The 20,142-nt window shown below is 36.8% G+C and overlaps 1 long non-coding RNA gene across 1 annotated transcript in view; it reads right to left on the bottom strand.

The window, feature by feature from the left end:
- LOC143238360 (uncharacterized) overlaps positions 1–19,584 on the bottom strand; it is a 42,936-nt gene extending 23,352 nt beyond the window's left edge. Inside the window, exon 1 of the long non-coding RNA XR_013020547.1 lies at positions 19,451–19,584. This is a non-coding gene — a long non-coding RNA (uncharacterized LOC143238360). The remainder of the gene's footprint in view (positions 1–19,450) is intronic.
- Between the last annotated feature and the right edge of the window lie 558 nt (positions 19,585–20,142).

Below are 20,142 nucleotides of genomic sequence, written 5' to 3'. Positions count from 1 at the left end.
AAAAAGCATAATATTAGGGTATTTTGAGAATTACTCCGTCGTATTTCAGTCAGTTCATGTGAGGTTTGGCAAAGAGATAATTTTTACAGGTCCCATACACTGTGTTTGTGTGTTTTTCTTACAGCAAAGCCACGTCGGGCTATCTGCTCAGCCCACCGCGGGGAATCGAACCCCTGATTTTAGCGTTGTAAATCCGGAGACATACCGCTGTACTAGCGGGAGGCAGGTCCCACCCACATACGTACAATAATATGGGACATTCTTATTTTTGATAGTTTTGGAAAAAGTTAGAAGGTTAAATAAGCCCATAATTTTAGGGCTTTTATTCAATTACGTTTCTACAGGCAAAAAAATTAGTAAATAAAAAATTAGCCTTGCCTATTTTTTTTTTTATAATTATAGAAGGGGTTATAATAATACAAAAATTGTAATTTTAGGATTTTATGACAATTGCTTCCCAGTATGTCAGATAATTTACATGGAATTTGGTACAAAAATACTTTAATACAGGTCTCAAACAGAGATTTAAACAATTTTTGTCTTTTGATAAATTTTTATAGATAATAATTTCAGGTCTTCTTGAAATATTCGTGCGTACGTCAACCATCTGACATGAGGGCTTATGCAATGATGCCTTTTTTCAGGTCTTAATCAGTGATATGGCCAATTTTCGATTTCTCATATGTTTTTCAGTTTTTCTGGTGTCATAATTGGCCATGTTGTGATTGCATGTTGGAGACATGTTGCCTTCCCTCGCAAATGCTTGTCTCTTTAATTTTACTTAAATCCAATGTACTTCAATAATTCAGTGAAAAACAGATATATATACACAATGGATGTGTTAGAACATTGGAATCTTGACGATATTGCTTATCATGTCAAAGTATCGTTTACGTTGAAGTCCACTGAGAATTGTGTATTTTAATTATAATATTTACGTTTCCGCAAAGACCGCCCCCATTGGCTCAGCGGTATGTCTGCAGACTTACAACGCTAAAAACCGAGTTTCGATACCCGTGGTGAGCAGAGCACAGATAGCTCATTGTGTAGCTTTGTGCTTAATTAATAACAACAACAAAAAAATACTTACGTTTCCGCAAAGATCGCCTCCCAGTTACTCAGCAGTATGTCTGCGAACTTACAATGCTTAAAACTGGGTTTCGATACCCATGGTGGACAGAGCACAGATAGCCCATTGTGTAGTTTTGTACTTTATTTAAAACAACAACAACTCCTGATAGATCTGCAGAACACTTAAACTACAGTGTAATGTTTTTGAAGCCATTTTACATTTAAATGAAAGTACAACAGCGTTATAATTGTAGTTTACTTTCTTACACACAAACACGAAGTAACAACTGTTATTCTCAACTTTGTTTAACGCAAACTGGAATTTATTATAGTACATTTTGATAAACGTAAATAAAGTAACGATATATATAGCAACATTTTACTTTATATTTTCAGAAGTTTTATTAATGTAACATCGGCAAATGCCACCGATAATGTCGCAAATACATCTGGGGTAGTACATTATATTGTACTAACTTACAGTAAAACCACGGTTATATAATTCTGACATATTAGTTCATCAACCATTCTATAAAATGTTCATCAAATAACAGACTTACAACGGTAAAGCTACATGTAAAATTTCGGAATCATTTCTATTATGCGATCTTAAAAAATCAGTAAATTGACGTTAACATGACACTTATATTGCAGTACTAATATCTTTAAGAGATTTGTTGCATAAACACGGCATTACATACATCATAGAGTAGATTTTATTGAAGTCTTTCTTTGTAGACGCAATTATCAATGAAAGTGCTTTGCTTTTCTCTTGCAACACTCATGAGGTATTCACTAAAGTGTGTGTTTGTGTGCGTTTTTCATATAGCAAAGCCACAAAGGGCTATCTGCTCAGCCCACCGCTTCACTAAAGAAAAACAAATATTTTTATGTGTTTCTTATTGTTTTGCATCAGAAATTCACTCCTTTTTGTAATTTTTTATTAGTTAAGTCTGAAACATATCATTTTTGTGGAAATTTCAATTGTTTTATCTATTGCTTAGCTGTAAAAAATACTGTTCAGTCATAAAAATATTACCCAGTTATGATTGGTGCGGTAGTTTCCGAGATCTGAGTTCTGGTCGTATAAACTGCAAACTGTATTATAATAAGATATAATTTATAATAATTACAATTTATTCTCCCAAACTAATTGAAATCATAGAAGTTTAGTTCAAGAAAACAAAGATATAAACAGCACTTTGACAAATATTATGCCTGTCGTATCCAATTCTGCCTAATGACCTTTTGGTATTGAGCAAAAGGCTTTGTTGGCAAAGGATATGGCAGAGGTAGCGTGGTTGACATTTTGGTTTTTTTAGTGTAACTCAGGAGTTCTTGGAGTTGTGACTCTTGTTATTGCTTTCCATCCCTGCAGTCAAGATATTATTTATTCAGAATAGAAAGAAGCCTGGCTAGTTTGGTGACGTGAATTAAGGTTTTTATGTTTCCATTATGTTTTATGTTTTTTTTCTAAAGTTTAAAGAACGATATAGCACGTGAGCCAGGTAATACTTATTCAACGGTTTTGAAAGAGGTTAATTATAGGTCATGTGATTTACTTGCTATTAGCTGTAAGAAACAAAGGTTTGTTATAAATTGAGATCAGTCAAAATGAATTGATGTCACGAGTGGCCCTCATTGTTGAGACCTTTGATCGTTTTTATTTAGATCATTGATACAGATAAAGGAATGATCAATAGTTTATTAAAATTTGCTGATTAAATTAATATTTTTGTGTTGTTGGCTTTGGGAATGATGCTACCGTCTTACAAGAGGACTTGGATTATTTGATGAAATGACGAAAAATGGCAGATGGCTTTTAATTATAATATGGAAATGGAATTGTTAAGGGAATTGGTAGTATTAATGTAAGCCATTTTTTCAAAATTAAAGATGAGGATGGTCAGAGTAAGGACACAAATACGAGGTCTGTTAAAAAAATATGCGGACTGACGTTATAGAACAAAATGTACTTTATTTAGAAGTTACAGGTCTGGGACCCCTTCAAAGTACTCCCCTCCCCAACGCACACACTTATCCCAACGGTGTTTCCACTTGTTGAAACAGTCCTGGTACGCTTCTTTTGTAATGTCCTCCAGCTCCTTCGTCGCATTTGCCTTAATCTCGGGAATCGTCTCAAATCTTCTTCCTTTCAAGAGTCTTTTGAGTTTGAGGAACAAGAAAAAATCGCAAGGAGCAAGGTCAGGTGAGTAGGGGGGGTGGGGAAGAACAGTGATCGAGTGTTTGGCCAAAAACTCACGAGTTCTGAGGGCTGAATTTCGCAGCAACGCGGTGCATCTTCAATTTTTCGATCAAAATCTCGTAACAAGATCCAACTGATATCCCACACTCTTCAGCAAGCTCCCTGACAGTCAGACGTCGATTTGCTCGCACCAGGGTGTTGATTTTGTCGACGTGTGGGTCGTCAGTTGACGTGGAAGGACGTCCAGGACGCTCATCATCTTCAATGGACTGTCGACCATCCTTAAAACGTTCATGCCACTTGGAACATGCCGTACGCTTCATAGCAACATCACCGTAAGCCGTGTTAAGCACAGCAAAAGTTTCAGTCGCAGATTTTCCAAGTTTAACACAAAATTTCACAGCAAGTCGTTGCTCCTTCAGGTCATTCATTCTGAAATCCGCCAAACGAAAAAATCGCACTTCACTTAAAACCGCGTAGCTAATAACCAAATAAAGATATCTGCAATCGGAAAATGGCGTGGTAATCAGCTGAGCTGTGCGAACCTAGCGAAACCAAGCGGATTCCCTTGGAACCAACTGGAGCCGCGCAATTCAAACAGTCCGCGTATTTTTTAAACAGCCCTCGTATAAATTTTGGCTGTTACAAAGTAATCCTCAACTAAGACAAATTTATTTTTCTAACAGGGTGGTTGGCTTCTGAAAGAGATTTACTTCCCACGTGGTAGATGCAATTAATTAAAAGGTTGTTTGTTTTGAGTTTCGCACAAAGCTACATGAAGGCTATCTGTGCTAGCCATCCCTAATTTTGCAGTGTAAGGCAAAAGGGAAAGCAGCTAGTCATCGCCACCCACTGCCAACTCTTGGGCTACTCTATTACCAACGAATAGTGGGATTTACTGTCATGTTATAACGCCCTCACGGCTGAAAGGACGAGCATGTTTGGAGTTATGGGGTTTGAACGTGCGACCCTCAAATTACGAGTCGAGTGCCTTAAGTATCTGGCCATGTTGGGCCATACCCATTCAGACTGTCATATGTAGGAAATCCACCTTGTATAGCAGTAACATTTTACTTGTGTCCTGTTTGCGGGATATTGCTGGAGATGTGGTTTTTATTTTGAATCTGCTTTATCAAGCGTCACTGCTGTGTTTCTGTGTACTAATGTCTAGATGCAATGTTCTGACTTTTACATAAAGGATAATCAGCGAGCGCCTAGGATTTGTGCTTTGAGATAAATATCGTCATTTTTGTGTGTGTCTGGGTTGACATGGAGGATGTGAGAGCGAGGTGAAGTGAGGAAAAAAGGAATATGCTACCAGTAAGAAACAAAACCCAGTTTTCTCATATTTCAGTGATATAGTAATAAACATTAATTTGTAATGTTTACATTTTGTTTGAGTCGAGTCAATTCTTGATAAAAATCAGTGCAACTTAATAAAAACTCGGTTTTTAGCGTTGGAAGTCCGCAGATATGCCGTTGCGCCACTGGAGGGGACGCAAGATTTTATAAAAATATTTACATATTATAAATAAACTCAAGACAGGAAGAAGTGTTGTGTATCTATTTATAGCTCTTGTCCTCTGCTGGGACAGTGATGCATCCCCCTCGCGTCAAACATGCTTGCCCTTTCAGCCGTGGGTGCGTTATAATGTTATGGTCAATCCCACTATTCGTTGGTAAAAGAGTAGCCTAAGAGTTGGCAGTGGGTGGTGATGACTAGCTGCCTTCCCTCTAGTCTTACACTGCTAAATTAGGGACGGCTAGCACAGATAGCCCTCGAGTAGCTTTGTGCGAAATTCAAAAACAAACAAACAAACAAAACAAACAAAACAAACAAGGACAGTGGTAAGCCTACTGATTTACAACACTAAAATCAGGGGTTCGATTTCCCTCGGTGGACACAGCAGACAGTCCGATGTGGCTTTGCTATAAGAAAACACACACACACATATTTATTACAAATCAAAATAAGTAGTTGCGTTTTCATACAAATTACTGGTTAGGTCTCATTCCGAACACAAGGATACGGACTTATAGACAAAGTTTCAGAGTAAGGATACAAGAACGATTCTAGGATGGAAGGGCTGCATTATTTTAATATCTCTTAACATTTTCTTTTAAGAAAATAAGTGTAAGAAGTAAGCTTACGGAAGTTTATGAGGATCGATAAGATAAAGACATTAGATTTTTTGTGCTGCTTTCTGAATAGAACAGGGCGATAGGACACAAGCAAGAAATTTGGAAAAAGGCAGACTAGACTCCACTTAAGACAGATTTTTTCTCATGTGTTATTAACGTATGAAACTGATGACTTTTCAGAACAGAAAGAGTAAGTTTATTTTTTTTTTTTTGTTTCATGGAAGGGGTATACAAGGACAACGTGAAACAACAAATGGTCTCTTGTTGTCTGTGTGTTAAAAGATGACACTAACCTTATCAGTTATGAAAGTAACGACTGGTAACCGATGTCTTCTGGTTTGTTACTTGTAAAGACATTTTGCAGTTACATAAGCGATTTTTACGTAGAGAAGGAGCTGTACATCTGACTGTTATTAGTATATCTCACCAGCTCTATATAGAATAGGTTTTGAGAAATGTATTTTAAAATAAGCCAGCAACTATTTTGACAGTGTTTCAGATTTTTTGTACAACAGACATTTTTAAAGAATATGACAAAAAAGAAAAGTGAGAGAAGGTCAATTTGCCCATCAAAATAAACCCTGAAACAAACAGTTTAACATCACTGGACAAACAATTCTACAAGTTTGTAACTCCAGACAAAACTTTGTTGTCGAAGAACAAGTGACAACAGAGTTCCCAAAGTTTAAACCTGTTACGTGTTATATTCAATCTAGTATTTCCGTCTTTTTCATAACTTATTTCTTCTCGCTAAGCTGGCACTGGTTACTGATTCGCGCTTTATCAGTGAAGGTGGGATTTCTCGAGGTACTTCCGTTTCCATCCATATAAAAACTCTTGACATAGGATTTATATATCCTAGTCGCCCTGGATGACCTTATGTCCTATATTGGTCGTTTATTTGTATTAATTTCTGCACTAATCCGCTCATTAATCCTATCTAGCTTTCAACGCATTCAATTTATCTACACTTTGCCCCCTATTACAAACCTTCACAAATTAGGCACACATCACCTATTAGCCACGAGCGAGGCGAAGGAGCATTGCTTTAACTTTGAGCGCCCTTGACGATTAATTAGTTCAACTGAATTAATTAATTTCATATTAAAAGAACTTCTAGAGAGAGATAGAGACTGCTCGAGCAACATGCACAATTTTATTTAAACAAATAACGCGTGTAGTTAACAGCGGTTAATGGCTGTAATATGTACGCGGTTAGATTAATTGACACAAAATGTCCCTGTCTTGTTTAGCTAATGGTTGCAAAAATAAATCATACATTTGGATGATGTTCCATTTCACTGTCTGCCTATAAATAATGTAAAGTGACTCTTATGTGCTGAAATGGTACAAGAAGAGATCTGTCGAAGTGTAAAGTGACAACGAAACAGTGTCGTTCGTGGCATATTTGTGTTAAAGGCTCAATACATCAAAGTACGGAGTTAAACATGTTAAAATGTTTAACGTTTTAGGTATGTATGTTGTGTACAGTGGCGAATTTTAGGTTATGTGGGTTTAAGAGCTAATAATTTGTGTAGGTCCTACACCCATGTAATTTTACATAGAATAAAATTATTAATGAAATCCCATTAAGACCTTGGGGCTTAACCACCTGTAGACCCTACAAAAATACGCCATTGGTTGCGTATAAAATTTTTGAAAAATATGGGAATTTATACATTGTTTCCACGAAGAAATTGCTTGCATTTTTTATACCCAACTAGAAACGTTTGTTTTGAATTTCGCGCAAAGCTACACGAGGGCTATCTGCGCTAGTCGTTCCTAATTTTGCAGTGTAAGACTAGAGGGAAGACAGCTAGTCATCACCACTCACCCCTACTCTGGGGCTACTCTTTTACTAATGAATAGTGGGCTTGACCTTGTAGCTCCCCCACGGCTGAAAGGGCGAGCATGTTTTGGCGTGACGGGGATTCGAACCCGCCACCCTAAGATTACAAGTCGAGCGCCCTGACCACCTGGCCAACTATTAATGCACTACCCTTGCTGTGTAATCGGAGTCGCTACTGTTTGTATACAGATAATTAAAAGAAAAGAGAATCCACAAGTTTGATTTTGTTTTTGCAGTTAACGAAAGAATTACAACCGAAAATACGGCACTCTTTGAAATTCATTTGGAGACATAAGCCATAACAGTCAACGGTATCTATTATTATTATTATTTTCCATATTAAAAAAAATACGTGTAGACCTCTTGTAACTCTTTAATTTTTTTGTTTATTTGTTTGAAATTAAGCACAAAGCTATACAATGGTCCACCACGGGTATCGAAACCCAGTTTCTAGCGGTTTGAGTCCGCAGGACTACAGCTGGATTATAAATATAAGATACGTAACTATAGCATATCTAATTATCTGTAATGTTAAAATTATAATTTTTGCACAACAACATAACTATTTTTAATCATATGTTTGATTATAATATTTATTCTAATGAGAAATATCAATATTTTGAAGTAATAATATTAAACATTGTATTATTACAGTGAACCACAATAGGCGACTCAAACTGCGCATACCACGACGTATAAATGAGTTATGCTCAAATTCAAAATTTAATTAAACTACTTAATTATCGTGGTATATGAATAAAGTTGACATCTAAACATACATAATATTCAAATTTGATTTATTATGTAAGTTTTAGGTTCTTAGTTTTATAAAGAAATATCTAATAAAACCTCAATCTCTAACAGCGTGGGATTTGTGAAATTTGTTCTCTAGGCGTCCCTTCTTCTCGAATTTATTTGCCACCCCTTCGCAAAGTACGGAATATAACGTAAATTACTCTCTACAAGGATTGGTAAAGAAAAGTTTTACGTTTGACTTGAATTTCAGCAGAACAAAAGTGGTTATTTGTTTTTGATTTCGCCCTAAGCTACACGAGAGCTATCTGCCCCTAACTGAGCAGTATAAGACTAGAAGGAAGGCAACTAGCCATCATCACCCATCGCCAACCTTAGGGCTACTTTTTACCTACAAATATTGTGGTTGATCGTCATATTATAGTGTCCCCATGGCTGAAAGGGCAAGCATGTTTGGTGCGACGGGGATTCGAACCATCGATCCTCAAATTACGAGTCGAACGCCCTAATAATCTGTGCTTACTTGTACAGGTTCGTTGATAAACAGCTCATATGAAACTTCCCGGATCGACCTGGATTCAGCATAGTTTTTTTACAAAAGTAGTAGCAGTTGTTGGTATATTAAATTTGCAATTTTTTTCTGGTAATTTTCTTGATGGAAAGTGTCTTTTATTTCATAAAAAGAAGTTGAATTGCACGGTTTTGCAGATCCAATCATTATTCATCTCTGTTCTACTCAAGAATTCCATTGATTGATGCAGTCACGTGACACGTCTCCATGTGATTTTATTTATTAGAATCGCTGGTGATTCCTAACTATCGCTATTTGAAAACTAGTGGACCAAACTTTACTTTTTTCTGTAGAATAATATATACCCACTGTACACAAGGCAAGTTGTTCAGTATAATTATATAGCAATATAAAAATTATATGGTTAGTAAATATAGTTGTGTCTATAATTTAAGTACAGCTGGATGTCTAAAAAACCAGGCCCTTCTTATTTATTTAAAGAAAATATTTTGCTCTTAATTATGATGTTAGGAAGACACACAGGTTCAATAAATTAATTTAACATAATAATATGATACCCTATAAGTATAACCCGAGCACCTTTTCTGAAAAAACGGTTCTTTTTTCTCAGGTCGACTCCTTATTCGAGGGTCGCGGGTTCGAATCCCCGTTACATCAAACATGTTCGTCCTTTCAGCTGTGTTATAATGTGATGGTCAATCCCACTATTCGTTGGTAAAATAGTAGCCCAAGAGTTGGCGGTGGTTGGTGATGACTAGCTGCCTTCCCTCTTGTCTTAAACTGCAAAATTAAGGACAGCTAGCGAAGATAGCCCTCGTGTAGCTTTGCGCGAAATTCCAAACAAACCAAGCCTACCTTTCGAAAGTGGTTAAGTTATAGGGTTTCGTAGTTTGCTTTTCTGAATTCTCTTTACCCCTATCCAGCAAGAGAGTTATGAATAATTTTGAAACCACTGTTCTTCCCAAACTGTCACTTAAACCTAACCGTTAGTAGAGATGTACAGTAACATTTGGCCTGGCATGGCCATGTGGTTAAGGCACTCGACTCGTAATCCGAGAGTCACGGGTTTGAATCCCCGTCACACCAAACATACTCGCCCTTTCAGCCGTGGAGGCATTATAATATTACGATCAATCCCATTATTCGTTGATAAAAGAGTAGCCCAAGAGTTGGCGGTGGGTGGTGATGACTAGCTACCTCCTTTCTAGTCCTACAGTGCTAAATTAGGGACGGCTAGCGCAGATAGACCTCGAGTAGCTTTGCGTGAAATTCAAAACAAACCAAACCAGTAACTCTCATAGCGTGGAGTCATGGTGACATTATGTTACACTTAACAACTCACACATGACAATAAATAATCAAGATGGCTTGCTGATTGAAACTTTCGATTCTTCTCTAAAAATATCAGTGCTTCGAAAGCCTTTTGCATTCAATTCACCAATACATATGGGTTCGTGTCATACTATTCTTCACGAATTTGGTATGTTCCATGCTGTAACTTAAAGTGTATTTCGTGTTTTGTACTTTTCAATGGAATCCGCATCTTTAACATGTGTCTATAGATAGGTTTGGTTTTTTAAATTTCGCGGAAAGCTACACGAGGGCTATCAGCGCTTCTATAGATAGGATTCCGACATGGTTGTTAGGCGCTCGACTTGCAGTCCGTGGGTCTAGGATTCGCATCCCCTTCCAATCAAATGCCCCCGTCCTTCAGCCGTGCGTGCGTTATAATATGACAGTTAATCAAATTATTCGTTGGTAAAAGAGTAGCCCAAGAGTTGGCGGTGGGTGGTGATAAAAACTGCATTCTCTCTAGTCTGTCAGTGGTAAATTAAGGACAGCTAGCATAGATAACCCTCGTATAACTTTGCACGAAATTCAAAACAAACAAATCATAGACAAGGGTATACGAGCTGATAATCGTTGATAAAGCTTTTAAAAAAGTTTCTTGCAAAGTGCATTTGTCTAACCTAACGAAACTTTCATGTGTTTACACAAAAAAAGATAGATAAAACGATATGCCTACCCTATTTTCCTAAGATCTCAAACTAAACAGGAAACCTTTTTTTTTTTTTTTTTCTAGATTTACGAACTGCCAAATCGCTTAGATATCTCTTAATAAAAATTGTAATATTCTTCCTTCGTTGAAAGATAACAACTTTGAAGAAAAATGGAATTTATAAACTAAAGTGTGCATTCAACAAAGCCTTATATCCGTCAGGCAATTTATAAATTAAAATGTCGTTTGAATGAACACAAACTTACTGAAAAAACAATAGCGAACAGAAATGACATTTTATCATGCAGCAGAATATGTCATTAATTATAACCGTTGTATGTTACGAGATGAGACCGAATCAATTTGTTACACGAGTAATTACGTATAGGAGTGCCGATGTAAAATGTCAAACACAGAGATGTTTCTTAAAATAAATAAAAGTGTCCTGGAATTTCAGTCCGACAGTTATACTTGTATTAACATTGCATAGACAAGTGTGTGGGTGTGTATTATCAGCACGTTTTGTTTATTGTTTTATAATTACGTTGAACACCTTACCTTGTATAGTGTGTGTATACATGTATTGGATGGGAGCGTTTGCACTGAACAGAAATGTGAAACTGACATGCACTACGAATTATAATTAGAAATGTGTGTGTGTGTGTGTTTTCTTATAGCAAGCCACATTGGGCTATCTGCTGAGTCCACCGAGGAGAATAGAACCCTTTATTTTAGCATTGTAAATCCGTAGACTTACCGCTGTACCAGCGGGAGACAGTTCTCATTAGGAATGAGCTTTTTAAAATATATTATTGTATTGCCCACTTTCCACCAGAAGTGATCGAAACATGTAGCGAAATATAATTGTTTTGCGATAATAAATAATTTAGGTTTAAAAGACGTATCATTGTTATTAATTAAACCTCACATGCTGTATGAGTAAACCAATTAATTATGCCGTTTATGCTGTTGAATTGATTTAAATTTTGGTTGGTGATAATATGAGTTAGAAGGCCTACCTTTAGGTTGAGTTAATTATTTTGCTTGCTTTTGTAAATGTGGGAAAACTAATGGACCAAATTTAATCCTTAGATAATGAATATATATTATGCCTGAACTTTACATCTTAAGAACGTTCAATTTCAAACCCACAACACAAGCAATCTCATTAACTCGTGTTATTTCATGTCCAACTACACTGAAAAACACTTGCCTCAGATATACCAACAACCAGTGGTCAAGTGCGCCTGTGAGAAGGCCTAAATATATTTGGAAATAAGCAAAAACCACGATCACAAACATTTTGTCTGGATAATTTCATGACTATTATCATGACCTTCAAAACTGTTTAAAACAGTAAATGCTTTTGCACAAGATTTGTATTTGTATGTTTCTCCCCTGTATTTGTGTGTATGAAATACGTATATTCATGATCAAGTTTCCTGTAGGGCCTTAGTGGAGAAACACCTGTAGCGGCAGTTCGTTATTAGTTTCTGTCAATCGTTGAAAACAAATCATGTGGGTTTAAGTAGAATATTCACAGTTACGACAGAAAGTGTTCGTACACCTGTGTCGTGAGTAGGTTTTTTCCTCATAACTTAAAAAGTATCACGATTAGAATAATGAAAGTAGAGTATATTATAAATATTATACAAACACACATTTAAATAGATTTTCATGTAAATTGAATGACAAATAAACTGTTTATAAATAAATAACCAAACATAGGAGGGGCAGAAAGTTTTTGTGCGTCTACTTTAATGGTCAGTTGTGCAGCCTTTCAGGAGAATCGTTTGACAGTACTCGGCTGGTATTTTCTTCCATTCCTCTTTACAGAAGGCCTCCAATTCTTGCAAGTTTTTTGGATGACGCTGATGAACCCTGGACTTCAACTCATGCCAAACGTTTTCAATTGGGCTGAGATCGGGTGACTGCGATGGCCACTCCAGAACGCTTATATGGTTCCTCTGCAACCAGGATTTCACATATTTCGATGTGTGATTACGGTCATTATAGTGCTGGAAGATCCAACAACGCCCAAGCCGCAAGTTCCGAGCATCATTCTTGATATAATTGCCTAATATATCAACGTACTCTTCTTTTCTCAAGATTCCGTTGACGCGGTGAAGGCTGCCTACACCAGAAGAGCTGAAGGAACCCCATAGCATGATCGAGCCACCTCCGTGTTTAACTGTAAGGACGGTGTTCTTGGGAAGATTTCGTTTCCCCTTCTTACGGAAAATATAGCGAACATCATTGTGGCCAAAAAGCTCGATTTTAGTCTCGTCTGACTAAAGAATACACTTCCAATAGGTAAAGGGTTTATTTACATGCTTTCTTGCAAACCACAATCGTGCTTCTAAATGAACAGGCTTTAAATATGGAGTTCTACGAGGACGGCATGCTTTGAACCCAGAAGAGCGTAACATGTTTATAACTGTAGAGGTGCTTACTTCAACCCCAGTTTCCCTTACCAGTTTCTGTATGTCATTACATGTTAAAAGAGGGTTCCTACTAACCTCTCTGAGAACCTTCCTCTTGGTTCTCTTTGGAATTTTGGTGGGGCGTCAGGAACGAGGGAGGTTAGCAATTGGTCCTGTAAACTTAAACTTGGTAATTATGCTTTGAACAGTAGTTTTCGGCACTTTAAGTTGTGTAGCAATACCGGAAAGAGACACACGAGACTTGTATTTTGCAATAATTCGGTTTTTTTAAATCACTGGACAGTTGCTTCCTGTTCCCCATGATGACCAAGCAGATAATGAAGGAGACGGCGCTAAATTGCCGGAAGTACATTTTTTGCTGGCTAAATTCCAATAATTATTAACCAAGTGTCGAGTTTTGGAATGGTATAATGTAGTTTATTCGCCAAACTAAACAACATTTTTACAAGAATATCAGCTTTTTCACACGTTCTGAACTGTACGAACACTTTCTGCTCCTCCTATTTTTGGTTATTTGTTTATGAACAGTTTATTTGTCGTTTAATTGACATAAAAATTGTGTAGATGTGTGCTAGTATAATATTTATAATATATTATACTTTTATTATCTTAATCGTGATACTTTTTAAGTTATGAGCAAAAACCACTCGGAACGCATGGGTACGAACACTTTCTGTCGTAACTGTAGATTTGGTAACTGGAATGTCAAAGATGCAAAAACTTAAATACAAGATTAGTATTTATGTCAACGGATTTAATGCATATAAAAATGTTAACAATAATAATACTAAACAAAAAGGCCCGGCAAGGCCAAGCGTGTTAAGGCGTTCGACACGTAATCCAAGGGTCGCGGGTTCGAATCCCGATCGCACCAAACATGCTCGCCCTTTCAGCTATGGGGACGTTATAATATGACGGTCAATCCCACTATTCGCTGATAAAAGAGTAGCCCAAGAGTTGGCGGTGGGTGGTGATGACTAGCTGACTTTTCTCTAGTCTTACACTGCTAAATTAGGGACGGCTAGCGCAGATAGCCCTCTAGTACTCTAGCTTTAAGCGAAATATAAAAGAAAAACTAAACAAGAAAAGGCAGGTACTATTCTCACTTTTAAAGCTGCTATATTAAAGACTCCTTTTAAACAGCTACCATAAACAACCGTAAAGTTATTTATAGAATTATTCTACACATCTCAAAGTTTAGATATATAAAGAGCAATATCTCTCAAATAGTATACCATAAGAAAATGTTTGTTTGCTTGTTTTGAATTTTCGCACAAAGCTACACAAGGGCTATCTGCGCTAGCCATCCCTAATTTAGTAGTGAAAGACTAGAGGAAAGGCAACTACTCATCACCACCCACCGCCAATTCTTGGGCTACTCTTTTATCAACGAATAGTGGGATTGAGCGTCACATTATAATGCATCCACAGCTGACAGGGTGAGCATGTTTGGTGTATAGGAAAATGAAACTGTAGAATTTGCAAATGCCACAGTTGTCACGTTACCAACAGGGGTACCATTATGGTTTCTTATGATATATTTTCCATGGGTATAATTGGGCTTGTTAATCGCAGTGCTACTCATTCAAGCAATATGAAACTTACATGTCTGAAGAGAGGTGAAATGCTACTACACCAAAGGCTACACCGAGGTTGTTCTCAGAAATTACTGTACACTGCAAAAGATTTACAGAGAGTCTTGTTCCAGTGTTGCTGTGTGCAAGTCCATTAAAAAATTAAGGAGAAAGTTTGTGCTTGTGATAATACACTTACAAACAATCAACACATTGTAACTGCTGCTGAAGTCGACTATGGTGTAACAGACAAAAGCCAGCAGTGCAGGTGCATCAATGCATGCTATGTTGTCTCGTGTCTGAATTTACCATTTTAAACTGTTCATAGAGCTCTTCAGTTAGCTTTGAAAATATTTTATTGAAAACTACATCATGTTTAAGCACTGAAACAGACGGATGTAACCTGATGAGTCGATGACCAATGGCTTGCCAATATCTTAATGACTGACGGAGAACACTTCATCCATTTTGGAAGTGTCAACACGCACAACTGTATTTAATGTATGGAAACTAATCGACATGCAACACTTTATACACACATAAATAATGTTATGGTAATAAATAAAGTTGTTTCATAGTTGATTTCGTGATTACGTTGTATTTTTTTAAAAAAGCCATCAGCACATAGACTATAGGCCTGGCATGGTCAAGCGCGTAAGGCGTGCGACTCGTAATCCGAGGGTTGCGGGTTCGTGCCCGCGTCGCGCCAAACATGCTCGCCCTCTCAGCCGTGGGGGCGTTATAATGTGACGGTCAATCCCACTATTCGTTGGTACAAGAGTAGCCCAAGAGTTGGCGGTGGGTGGTGATGACTAGCTGCCTTCCCTCTAGTCTTACACTGCTAAATTAGGGACGGCTCGGTGCAGTGGGCTAACAACCTACTCACTTAAATACTTGAAGAATCCGCAAGCGATTGCGGCCCTATGTTCCTAGATGGAATCTAATGGTGATAACTAACTAACTAACATAGATAACATACATCTACGCAATCAGTACTGAAAGATACCGTACAATGTTCGCAACCAATGTGATTCCCATGCTATACTATGTGATAAAGGCTACAGTTTTTATTGAGGATGGTGCCCCTGAGGACAAAATAATTTCTCGTGATCTCTCTTGTGAATGGCCGTTTAGTTCACTAGGCATAACACTACATGATTTGTTGTGGGTGGTACCCGAAGTTACACATGTACCGTGAGAAGCTTCGTGTAATTCCAGTCCTCAAGGATGTAACTGTGTATTTAGTGGCCAACTTATTAGGTGAGATGTGAATTTTTGCCGTAATGGCTATTGACGCACGAACGCAGTGTATTTTGAACTTGTGAATGATTAGACATTAGGTCATTATGGTACAACATGTCACAACTATGAAATTTGACACAACGCATTACCCATAACACTACTAAGCAATTTGATCTTCCTAAGCCATACCATTTATGAAATATAACGCATTGAATTGCGAAACTTCCTTTTTAAATACACTCTAGTTGCTACGAAATATTCATCCTATAAAGATATAACAATTCATGTCCGGTGTTTTACATGGTCTTCCTGTTCTATAAGATATTTCGTTACTAAAGCTCTTTGTTGGTACTCTTTTATGATCTTACAGCATATAGCCTGATGAGGCATAGATTTTAAAAAGAGCTGAAGCCAGCGTTGAAAATGTTGGATTAGAAACAAATATTATTTGTGTTCGTAAATGAATTGATTGAAACAGTAATTTGTGGTTTCTCGATACGTTAGATTCCAGAGCTCTTGTAGAGGTCGGCAAACGGAAGCTTATAACATTCAGAAACAAATCACAAATCTAGGATTTTCTATAAACTATGTAGACATCCTATTCGTTCCTAAAATGCCTTAATGTTAAATTATATCTATATCAAAGCTATAGAAATTGTTTTCTATGATAAAACGTCAGGTAAGACCCGTTAGATTTAACGTGTATGGAAAAATACACATGGCTTATGGATTTGGAAAAAAGAATTTCAGGATGTATGGAAATAATGAGATAAGTTAAGTTAAGCGTATGTTTCTTACAGGTGTAATTAAATGCAATTTTCTGGACAAAACCTTTCTCACAAATATCGCACAGATGCTGTCTCACGCTGTCGGAAAGTTTTGTACGAAATTCCTTCTCATATGTTCATCTCTGACATCAGTCAGTAATAAAAGACAATTTCGATTGTTCGACAACCGTACGGTTTAATTCCTTCAGGACGCCGACAGATTTTTGAAAACATAAATTGTCTGTAGTTTAAAAAGCCAGTTGTTTTGGTGAAGATGGACTGCGAAATTTCCGAAAAGTTGGAATGAAGTTTTTTGGTTTTTTTACTTTGGTTCTGAATGTAGTTAAGTACGAGTATTCTCTATTCTAACAGGTTAACCCTCTTATGATGTTCCAGTATATAGCCTAAATAAATATTAATGAGACACAGATTAAAACCTATAACTAATAAAACTTATCTTTGTTCGTTAATATAAAGTAAATGAATTGATTTTCAAGCAGTAATTTGTGGTTTCTCCAAATGCAGCTATCCAGAGTTGATCTTGACTTGATATGACAAGAGTTCATGGCAGCATGCCTGTGCCAAGGTCGTTGAGACTGTCAGTAACAAGCTGAAGAGATTTGGGTTGTCACTGATGGTGCTTCAATTACGTATAAGGTGGATCAGTTGATGGGTGTCAGCCATCATCTTTGTCACAGCCATGGAATTCATTTACTGTTGTTGGTAGCCCAAAAATAACGGAGAAAGATTTGTTTGTTTTTTAATTTTGCGCATATGAGAGCTGTCTGCGCTAGCCGTCCCTAATTTAGCAGTGTAAGACTAGAAGGAAGGCAGCTATTATCACCACCCACTGCCAACTCTTGGGCTACTCTTTTACCAACGAATAGTGGGATTGAACGTCATATTATAACGCACCCACTGCTGGTAGGGCGAGCATGTTTGGTGTTGTAGGGATTCGAACCCGCGACCCTCGAATTACCAGTCGAGCGTCCTAACCATCTTCTATATTAAGGATCAAAAACAATTTTGGTAGATAATTTATATTTTTCATAACATAATAGTAATATTAGGCTTATTTTATTTTCAGTACTACACTCTAGGCCTAATAGCAATGTTTTATGACAAAAACTCTCAGTGGCGACTCTATTAGGTACACTTATATAGTACCAGGCACTTTTGTATCTAGAACAACCCGAATTCTTCATGGCATAGATTCAACAAGGTGCTGGAAATATTCCTTCGGGATTTTGGTACATATTGACTCAATAACATCACCCAGTTTAGGGCCAACGACGGAAGAAACAACAAAGTTGGAAAAGACAATAACCTAACAGAATTATCATTTTGTTCTCAGAGTTATTTTTTTCGGTGTTATTCACAACTTACTTCATCTTAAAATGCACTTTAACAGGTAATAAAATGCTGAATTTGTTGTTACCACTTACAGAAATTATTTTAATATGAAGAGGCGGACGCGCAAAGGTAACTTTTTATGGGTTGAATTATGGGGGAGCTGATATTTAAAGTTTGAAAATCACTGTATTAACTTAAACCAATTAATAAACACTGTACTAATGTATCGACGCTAGGTGGCAAAGGCACTTGACATATCTTCTGAGGGTCACGGGTTTGAATTCCTGTCACACCAAACATACTTGCTATTTCAACTTTAGTGGCATTATAATATGACGGTCAATCTGACTATTCTTTGGTAAAAGAATAGCCCAAGGGTTGACATTGGGTGGCAATGGACAAGCTGACTTTCCTCTAGTTTTACGCTGCTAAATTCGGTACGGCTTGAACATATAATATTTGTGTAGCTTTGCGTGAAATTCAAAAGAAACAAATAAAACCAGTTATGAGCTATAACTGTACAATTAGACTTATATGCAAATTATAATGGAAAATTATTCATTATACTCTGCAAAAAACGAAAGTTGTTGTGATATAACCTAATTACATTAATTCAAATATTATATATCTAAATGTAAGTGTGAAAATTCATAAAACTTATAGTGCGTGACCAAAATGCACTAAATTAAACCATTTCGAGTTGGTATTCTCGTTACCAGCTGTGTTCTTAATTGTTTTAAAGGTCCATAACTTTGGTAAATAAATGTATAGAGTTATTCAAGCGCTGTAATTTGCATTAAAATACTCTTTCTTTGCAAGCATTCAGACTTCTTATTCCATTTAATGTTTTGACCAATTTATTGTTGTCAGATGAAGACTCTGGTGAGAGGGCCGAAAACTCGCAAATACAGAAAAGTGTTTTAATATTTATAATTCTACATACTAAATGCATTGTTACATGTAATTCTAATAATAATAACTGCTAACTTTCCCAAATTGGCTGGAAAATTCCGGAACTGTTGCCAACTTCCTGTGATCCCGTCGCTTACTGTACTCGCTAAAATTACCGCTGTTAGTGTATTTTACATAATACATTTCTGTAGTTTTCAAAAAGATATAATTGTATACAAATATTTTCAAGAAGTAAGCGAACGTTTAAATAAACTTAGAAAAATCTTATATCTGCTATTTGTTTTAAATGTTGTAACGGCTCGGCATGGCCAGGCGGGTTAAGGCGTTCGACTCGTAATCTGAGGGTCGCGGGTTCGAATCTCCGTCGCATCAATCATGCTCGCCCCTTTCAGCCGTGGGGGCGTTATAATGTGACGGCCAATCACAGTATTCGTTGTAAAAGAGTAGTCCAAGAATTGGTGGTCGGTGGTGATGACTAACTGCCTTCCCTCTAGTCTTACAATCCTAAATTAGGAACGGCTAGCGCACAACGTGCAGCTTTGCGCAAAATTAAAAAACAAACAAAGAAACAAGTGTTGTAACCTTACTTTATGGTATTTTCTTTACCTCTAATACGAGTTCCAGATAGCCAGTAACTCGATAAGTAACAGATCACATCTTAAATCACGATCTCCTCTTTCCCCAGTGGCACAGCGGTATGTCTGCGGACTCACACTGCTAAAAACCTTATTTCAAAATACAAAAAACAACGACAAAAAATCACTCTATTTACCACATAATATATATGACCAATTGTTTCAGTCATTGGCTGTAGCTATTATCAACGTTGAGCTTCGTCACTAACACAAACGTAATCTAAAAAAACAAGGTATGAATCACAATATTTTCAAGGGATAATAGGTTCTCACCAAATATAAACGTATGTTTCGGAAAGGAGACAAAAATCTAAACAGAAGCGATAAATATAATATTTACAGTTGTTAATAGCAGCTGGTTAAAATGAATAGCGTTTTTTTTCAAATTAGAATGTTAGCGTTTTTTCCTTTTGTGCTTAATTATAGTGATGTCAGTAAATGATAAAAAGTAAGTAATTTTCTTACAATTTTAGCATCATCTTTTTCCATGTATTTTTAATGTTGCATTTAAATTTGGCACATTTTTGTATATATAAATTGGCCAATCCCTTCATGGATGGTTGTTTGAACTAAAACAAACTAAACAGATGTGAAAAATAAGGATCAGCTACTTAAGCTAAAAGAAAGATTCTCGATGTAATGCGTCTTTAACTCTTTTTTACA

This window comes from Tachypleus tridentatus, chromosome 13 (assembly GCF_004210375.1).
Source record: "Tachypleus tridentatus isolate NWPU-2018 chromosome 13, ASM421037v1, whole genome shotgun sequence".
In the NCBI taxonomy this organism is placed as follows: domain Eukaryota; kingdom Metazoa; phylum Arthropoda; class Merostomata; order Xiphosura; family Limulidae; genus Tachypleus; species Tachypleus tridentatus.
Note: the sequence above shows the minus strand (reverse complement) of the source record. Positions and strands in the feature narration are given on the sequence as shown.